Source organism: Pinus tabuliformis, chromosome 6 (assembly GCF_031772625.1).
Source record: "Pinus tabuliformis cultivar Carrire ecotype Pingquan chromosome 6, CPIR1, whole genome shotgun sequence".
NCBI lineage: Eukaryota > Viridiplantae > Streptophyta > Pinopsida > Pinales > Pinaceae > Pinus > Pinus tabuliformis.
Window position 1 is genome coordinate 1,488,606,901 of NC_142292.1, and position 8,260 is coordinate 1,488,615,160.

Here is an 8,260-nt window from a genome sequence, read left to right on the forward strand (position 1 = left end):
ACACATCCCATGATCCATTCAACCATATTTGTGTTTATTCCTACTTTGTTTAGGACCAATCTCAGATAAGCCCAATCTAAGTAGTCATAAGATTTTTTTTTTTTATATCTACCTTCATAACTGTTGTATTCATCTTTTTTGACTTATTATTGTGCATACATTCTTGTGCAACAACCATTACATCATGGATTATTCTGTTATCTAGAAAACCATATTGTTCTGGAGAAATGAATTTTGATAAGGATGCTTTTAATCTATTGGCAATTATCTTAGAGATAATCTTGTATGTTAGATTGCACAATGATATTGGATGAAAACTTGCAAAGGTTTCCGCCTCAGATTTCTTTGGAATAAGGGAAATATAGGTAGAGTTTGGATTAGGATGTATGAATCCTTTCATCCTTGATTCCTCAATAATCTGTAGAAGGTCATCCTGAAAGATGTCTATGAAGTGAACAAAAAATTCTACAGTCCATCCATCTGGACCCGGGCTTTTGTCTCCTTTCATTGATTTAATAGCCTGGTTCAGTTCTTCCACCTTAACCTCCTTATACAATTCCACATTTTCCTCCTCATCAAACATTATAATGTATTCATCAACTGTCCACATCTGTGATTCTGCATCCTCCACTTCCAGTCTATTATATGCTCTTTTGAAATATGAAACTGCCAAGGCTGTAATTTCCGATTGCTTGTTATAACAGTTTCCTTCACCATCACTCATCTGCCAAATTGTATTTTGTTTCCTTCTATAGTTGGAAAAGCGATGAAAGAACTTGGTATTTTTATCTCCTTCTCTAATCCAAATGGCTCTACTTTTCAATCTCCATGTCGTCTCTCTAACTTGAAGGATATTATTTTTTCAAATTCGAGAGCATGGATTCTCTCCCTTACTTTTACAGGAAGGGAATGGGTGGCGATTTGACTATGCAGTGTCTTTAGTTCCTCCTCAATATCTGATAGCTCCGTTCTTAGGCTTTCCTTCTTATTTTGTTCCCGTGTTTTTACCTCTGCTTTAAGAATTCGAAGCCTATTCATAAATCTTTCAGTATATGAGAGGCCTTGCTCTATATTTCTTCTTTCTTTCCAGAATGATCAAATAAGTGAATCAAAAGCTATACCTTCAAGCCAAACTCTATTAAACTTGAAAGGCATTCCAACTCTTGTATCAGTTTTGCACCAAAAAAGAGTGATTGGATGATGATCTGATACATAGTTTTCAATAATGAGAGATCTTACATCCCCCATCTTCTCCACCATATTTTCTTGTACGAGAAATCTATCTAGTCTCTTTGCTATATAATTGTTTCCACTTCTTCCATTATCCCAAGTGGGAGCATTTTTAGGCGGGCAAACATCTATTAAGTTGTGGGAGAAAATAATGTCCCTTAGCTTCTGTGCCATCTTGTCTACCACCCTAGATTGTCCCCACAACTCCTCGATGCCTAGGGTACAGTTAAGATCCCCAGCTAAAATCAAAGAGGATGAATGAAGGATCCCAGTTGCCTCCATTGTTTCCCAAAAACCTTCCCACTCTTTGTAAGGAGCATACACATTGAGAATGTACAATCTTCTCGGGATACCTCTGATGTTACCAGCCAGAAAAATACTGCTGAGCATGAAAATTCCTTCAATTTTTCCCACCTTGGGTCCTAGAAAATAGCTAGACCCCCAGATCTTCCTGTGGCATCAGTTTCCACAATATACCACATTGGAAACATCCTCCTAAAATAATCGACAATTTGAGATGCAGAGTGCATTGATTCTTGGATGAGAATAATGTTGGACTTAGATGAAATAAATAGGTCTCTTAGTGCGAGGAATTTTGGAAGGGCCCCCAAACCCCTTATATTCAGTGAAAGGATGGAGTTCATTTGAGCCTGTTAGAGGGCATACATGCTCTAAGTGCCCTGGGAGAGATGGGAGAGGAAATGGGTATATCAATGAGAGATGGTGAATTTGTCAAGGTAGTATGAGTTTGTCGCGGGCAACCTCTAAAGTGTTTGCTGCCTCTATTGTTTGTATGCCTCATAGTAATGTTCCCTGTAGAGGATGGACTTATTACAGGAGAACCGGATCCCTTTGGCTTATGAATAGTGAGCGACTTTAGATCAAGGGTTTTCCTTTGTAGGAGGAAGTCGAGATCACTGTCGACAGAGTTATTTGGTGATGAGACCAGAGATAATTGAGCGAGAGATTTAGCATTGGGAGAATTTGGTTGAGTAGCTGGAGAATGGAGCCTTCGGGCTTGAGTATATGTGGCATATGAGGTAGATGGGATATCTGCCATAGTGTGTTGTGACAGTACCGATGGTGGAGGCAAGACTGGAGAGGAAAAAAGCTGGTGATGCTCCCGATATGGAGAGTCAACAGCAATATGGGAGATGGATTGTTCTGATGTCAAGGATGAGGAGTGAACATGAATAGGAATAGGAGTAGAGACCTTTTTTATAAAACGAGGAGATGGCTCAGAAAAAACCTGATTAGTGTGAATAGAGTTACCTGAGCCCGAAGTGTTTCCATTGTGTTTGGTGACATATCCATGACGTGGAGAGAGGCACTCTGACTTGTTCTCCTTTTGTATCCTTTGATGAATCCCTTTACAATCCCTCGAAGGCCACCACCCTCCTCTTGCTTTGGGACAGTTAGCAATTAAATGTCCAGTCTGGTGGCAACTGAGGCACCGGAAAGGAATTCCCCAGAAATCCAAGCGCTGTGTGAGAGGAACTCTGATTTGTTCTCCTTTTGTATCCTTTGATGAATCCCTTTACAATCCCTCGAAGGCCACCACCCTCCTCTTGCTTTGGGACAGTTAGCAATTAAATGTCCAGTTTGGTGGCAACTGAGGCACCGGAATGGAATTCCCCAGAAATCCAAGCGCTGTGTGAGATTTATGTTTTCCCACCTTAATTCTATGTGATCTAGAAAGGCCTCACCAAAATCTTTTTCTATAAGGACCCAAGCTATCCTTTTATCCCTAGCTCCCAAGCATCGAGGATCTACGTATATGAATTTTCCAATGGCGTCGATATCAGTAAATACTTCCTTCGTCCAAAATTCTAAGGGTAATCCGGGCAATTTAACCCATATAAGCTTGTTTTTGGGCATTTGTTTCAAAGGATTAAAGCCAACATACCATGCATACATTGCCAAAAAACCTCAGTCCTTAACCCATGGTATTGTAGCAATTTTTCTGAGATCCTCTTCACTCAGAAAATGAAAATTATACCTGCCCCCCCATAAGCCTCACTACCGTGGAGACATAACCCAACAAAATTTTCCATTTTTTTGCCAACCACTGCCGCATCTTGGCTTCTTCAATCTCTGTAAAATACCACCTTCCTACTAATGCCCACTTCTGGAGACTCGTAACTCGATCAAGGAGCACGTTGTGGCCAAAAGAAAGGATAGGTTCGGGAGCTGTAATCTTAATAGGATGTTGTTTTTTACCACACTGCCTTTTGCCACCTTTTTTATCCTCCAAATTATTCTGAGGCTGGTAACCAACATCTACCCATATGTCATGTCCGTCACCCAAGGTTGTCAGCTGAGGGGAGTGTGCCACATTCCACTTCATGTTCAAGTTGACATGGCATTGTGACTCAGTGGCCAATGTGGCTTGGATGAAGGCTTCCTGTAAAGACGTGTCAGACTCAAAGTGTTCCATCGGATTAAATGGAAACATATGCCCTCCCTTCAGGACTTTATGACATCACACCTACCAAGATAAACTATTTCAATCAAGACACTTCCCACGTCCCAACCCACCTGGATACCACCTCCCGAGAGAATGTCAATGTCCCCAGGTAGGATAAGTGTAAGGATAGGTACATCCCCTTGGATTTTTTATCATGCCAACTACAGGACGGCAGTTCCTATTTCCACCTCCATAGCAAAGTTAATGCTATGTCTTTACACCTTCTGACACCCTCCTTGACGTCATGGGGCCCTTCCATGTTCGACCATGCATCATAGCATGCATCCCTCTCCGGCGATTACAGGGCACGCAGCTCCGGCGACTCTGCCGTCTGCCGTGCTCCTGCCCATCGACCCTACCCGCCTCCACTTTGGCCTCCACTCTCGCATATTGATGAGGCACATTCACCAACCTGAGGCACATTTACGGCATTTACGAATGGTACCAACCATCCTCCAGGCAATTCAAACTCCCGGCAATTCAAACTCCAAGACAATTCATGCATTGAACTCCGGCAAACAGAGGAGAGGTTACAGAAGGTGATTCAGTGCATGCAGCACTTCAAGGACGGAAGATTTCAAATGCTCTTTCGACCTCTGTCTCACGTATACAGGTATTATCGTATACCCCTGCATACAACCATAATATAGAATTCATGAAACAGCTACTGAAAAACGCGGGGCTTTCCCCTTTGTGGTTCTGTGAAAAGGGTTGATACAATGAAAATTATATGTTCAGGGTGTTACAGGTACTCTTGTTTGCGGTTTTATGAATTCCTATCAGATGTATTTCAGATCCCATACAGTCGAACTTTGATAGTCATGAATATAAGCACTCTTGAGTTTAAGTTCCAGCAAATTGATAGCCCAGCAAATTGTTTACATAAATATATAAAGACCACAAACAAGCACAATGAAAAGGTGGTAGCATACACAAAATTAAAGACGTTACTGATGTGAAGCCAAGAATCTTGCATTACCCCGTTTATGCTCTCAATTGTAAATCCAAATATCTATATGCTATATATCATTACAAGTATTCTATTATTGATACCAAAGTTTAAGAGGTAAAAGACATCAATATTAGGGTCAGGAATTGCTGTCTGCCACTGTTCAAGTCATTGATCAACAATGCCTTCAATTCGGCATCAAAAGTTTCAGCCATTTTCTTCACTTCCCTGGTGACCTCTTTCTTCACTTCTCTGGTGACCTCAGCCAACGTATCCATGATTTACTTCATAATTGACGTCGATGAAACTGGGGGCTTGATAGCGATTGAATTCCTATCAGATGTATACAACTCAGAATTTCAATAACAGAGGCACTTTTACTGAAATTTTGAAACTATATGCAGCTGGCCATTGGTGATCGAAAATTGCTTTTCGCAAGGTTAGTGTGCATCCTTTTCATGCCTCTGAAGCCGTATTTTAAAAATCCATATGCAACGCGACAAAGCCCTAGCATTTCCGATAGATTCCCAACGGCATTTCATGTTTTATGAACTCTTCCCTGGTTAATGATCTGTAATTGATTTAGCACAGATTCCAAAACATGTTTTGATTGATTTAAAGATTTAAATATATTTTAAAGATTCAGAGATTACAGCTCGATTTGCTCACTCTGCCAAACTGTCTCGTAAAAGATAGCAAATTTATTCTGGAGCAGTAATATATGGCCAAATTTAGATCGCAACTGGACTCACAGTTCAGAATAAATTTTATTTGACTCCTCAAGAATGCGGTGCCATGAAGAATCTTGTTCATCATTCTCACAAGCATCGGTCCTGGTCATGGTTAATTATAAGGAGTATTCCCAAGCCAAATGGCTCTGAAAATCTTATTTTGGTTGGAATTTGATTAATAAAAGGTTCAAGTTTCATTGGATTAGATGAATTTTAAAAAAATTAGGGTTTTGATGAAGTCAGCGCTTAAATGCAGTAAGCAAGCATTTAAAGATTCTAAATAGATAGAAGTTTTTCCTCGCTCAAATATTTTTATTAATTTATTTTTTCCAACCTGATAAAAAAAGATTTAAATTTTTTAATATAATTATAATTTTGTTACGATTCAAATTTTTCTCCTAATGACTTGTTTTTCTCAAAAATCTGCTTTAGGATCGTAAAAATTTTCAATTAAATGTTTGATTAATAAGTATTCGTGTTTCCTATATCCGCAAAATCTTACAGCAAATCATCTATCCTCATTTCATTCAATTTTATATTATACAAATGATCCTCATTTTATTCAATTTTATATTATACAAATGAATTATGAATACTGTAGGTATATTATACGCAGTGGAATCGGTAGATGAATCTAGTGTCATCTGTTTGGATGGAGAAATGGAAAACCATAATAAAAAATCACAAAACAATTTCATAGTCTAATAAATGTGGAATATTGTTGTTAAGGAATTTGTTTAGTTATTAACACTGTGAGTATATATACACAGTGGAAACAGTAGATAAATTTGATCTAATAAGTATAAATGAAGAAATAAAGAAGTGAGGTACACATGGAAACAACAGAAGGATCTGATGTCATAGGAAGAAATGGAGAAGTAAAGAAATGAGAGTTGACATTATTTACATTAAATATTAACACTTTAGATATTCAGACTAAAATCAGTTGATGAAAGCACTTACAGACTTTGTCCTTGCCGGATGTGCAACAGTAAGGTGCTCAGAATTTAAGTGCCAACAGACCAACCACCGTATATTTAGCTTATATCTATTCACTTTGTTAACTGGAAAAATATATATTTATGTGTTGACATTATTTAACTCTTTTCATTATTTATGTGTTGAGTTTTTATCATCTACAAAAAAAGTTGAGTTGCAACAAATAGATATGTTTTCTGTCCAGTAACATATTATATACAACTTTTTAAATATATCATGGATTTAAGAACATTTTATTCTATTCCAGTTTTCAAAATTTTAGTGTTTAAAATGGATTTTAGTGTTTATTCTATTATTATGTTGTTCTTTTTAGATTATGGTATATGGAGAGCATTAGTGTCTTTACTCTCCTGGTTATGTTCGCAGGGAAAAAATATGTCCTGTAAATAAATGGCATCCTATTTTGCCTTTGTTGAAGAATCCATAGAGCCCTCCCCCATGGAGTGTGCGGGTTACGAGCAGTATGTGCATCTCCCTGAGCTCAGTGCCATGTGGAAATTCAAGGAATGGCCTGGTTGGTCTAGAGAGGGGTTGGTAAAGGCTGCCTTACAGTCATTGGAGATTACTTTTCGGTTTGTTTCGTCTGTCCTCTGTGACACAAGGACTTACATTGACAAAGCGGAATGGAAGAGAAGGCTTGAATCCTTAATTAGTTCCCAGATTGAGTTGATTTCAATGATTTGTGAAAATGACAAGCAGGTTCCCATTCTTCAGTTGTCAGTAAGTAGTGGTGTTCTCTCATGGAAAGTTTTCCATGAGGTATGGCAGAGACCTGGCGCTTTATCTGTGGTTAGTAGAACAAGTAAAGAGAGCTTACTTCCGCGTTTGGGTACATGGAAAAGCGTTGAAGCTATGGTTTCTAGAATATGGCTTGCCATTGAAGGCCATATGCAGAGGACTCCCTTCACCTTAGGTCTGGGGGAACCAAATATGTCAGGTAAGCCTCTTCTTGAATATGATAGAATCTGCAAGCCAAGATATTTGCACTCTTTAAAACAACATAAACAGTTCCATAATCCAGAAGATGCCAAACTTTGCAATGTCCTCCAGATCTTTGAGCCCTGGGTATTTGTAGGCTAAGAATTGTTGCACAGAGTATATGAAAGAATAGATTCTGGGGATTTCGTAGGAGCATCCACAGACTGTTGGATGGTTGAAAGGGTGTGGAACATGCTCACAGAAATTGTGAATTTGCTTCTAGTGATGGACCCAGATGATTTCCTTTACCTTAAACACCAGTTGGCAATTAGCAGCAATAGTACACTTGCATTCGCATATTGCCTTCGGTCTGCCCCCCTTAGAGACCTTACAAATGCATGCAAGGAACTAAGGCATCTGGTGCCCAAAGTCATGGGTGTTGAGGCTGATCCAAAGGGTGGACCAAGGCTCCAGGAGGCACTTATGCATTTGTTTCATTCACATGGACTTCGCTCACATTACACTTCAGGTGCTTATCATGTTGCAGCAATACATGTTCTGTTGGCCTTCCAGGCAATAGAAGCCACAGTGAAAAGGTTTTTCTTCTCATATCAGCAGCTGGTAGTAACAGCCATGGGTAGCATTGAAATGAAGGGTCCATCATATCTAGGTGCTTGTGATGCCCTGCGTCAGATATATTTTGAACCACCTTATTTCCCTAGTGTGGATGGTGCAAAGACATTTTTGGGTTACTATTGGCACTAGAAGTCTACAACTATGGTGGATGGTACACTGGAAGATCTACAGACAAATCAAGTTAAGTTTACAAGACAAAGAACAATGCGTTCAATTTTTCAAAGTACTACCCCAAATTCATACATACACTTCTTACATTGACAGTTTTGAGTACTATACATAGAATTATATTGGATATAGGATTAGACTCATTTTTGTTCATCCCCATCA

At 39.0% G+C, this 8,260-nt stretch overlaps 1 pseudogene; it reads left to right on the plus strand.

Moving 5' to 3' along the window:
- Positions 1-6,766: 6,766 nt before the first annotated feature.
- Positions 6,767-8,059, plus strand: LOC149264274 (nematode resistance protein-like HSPRO2 pseudogene; annotated as a pseudogene).
- Positions 8,060-8,260: the final 201 nt, after the last annotated feature.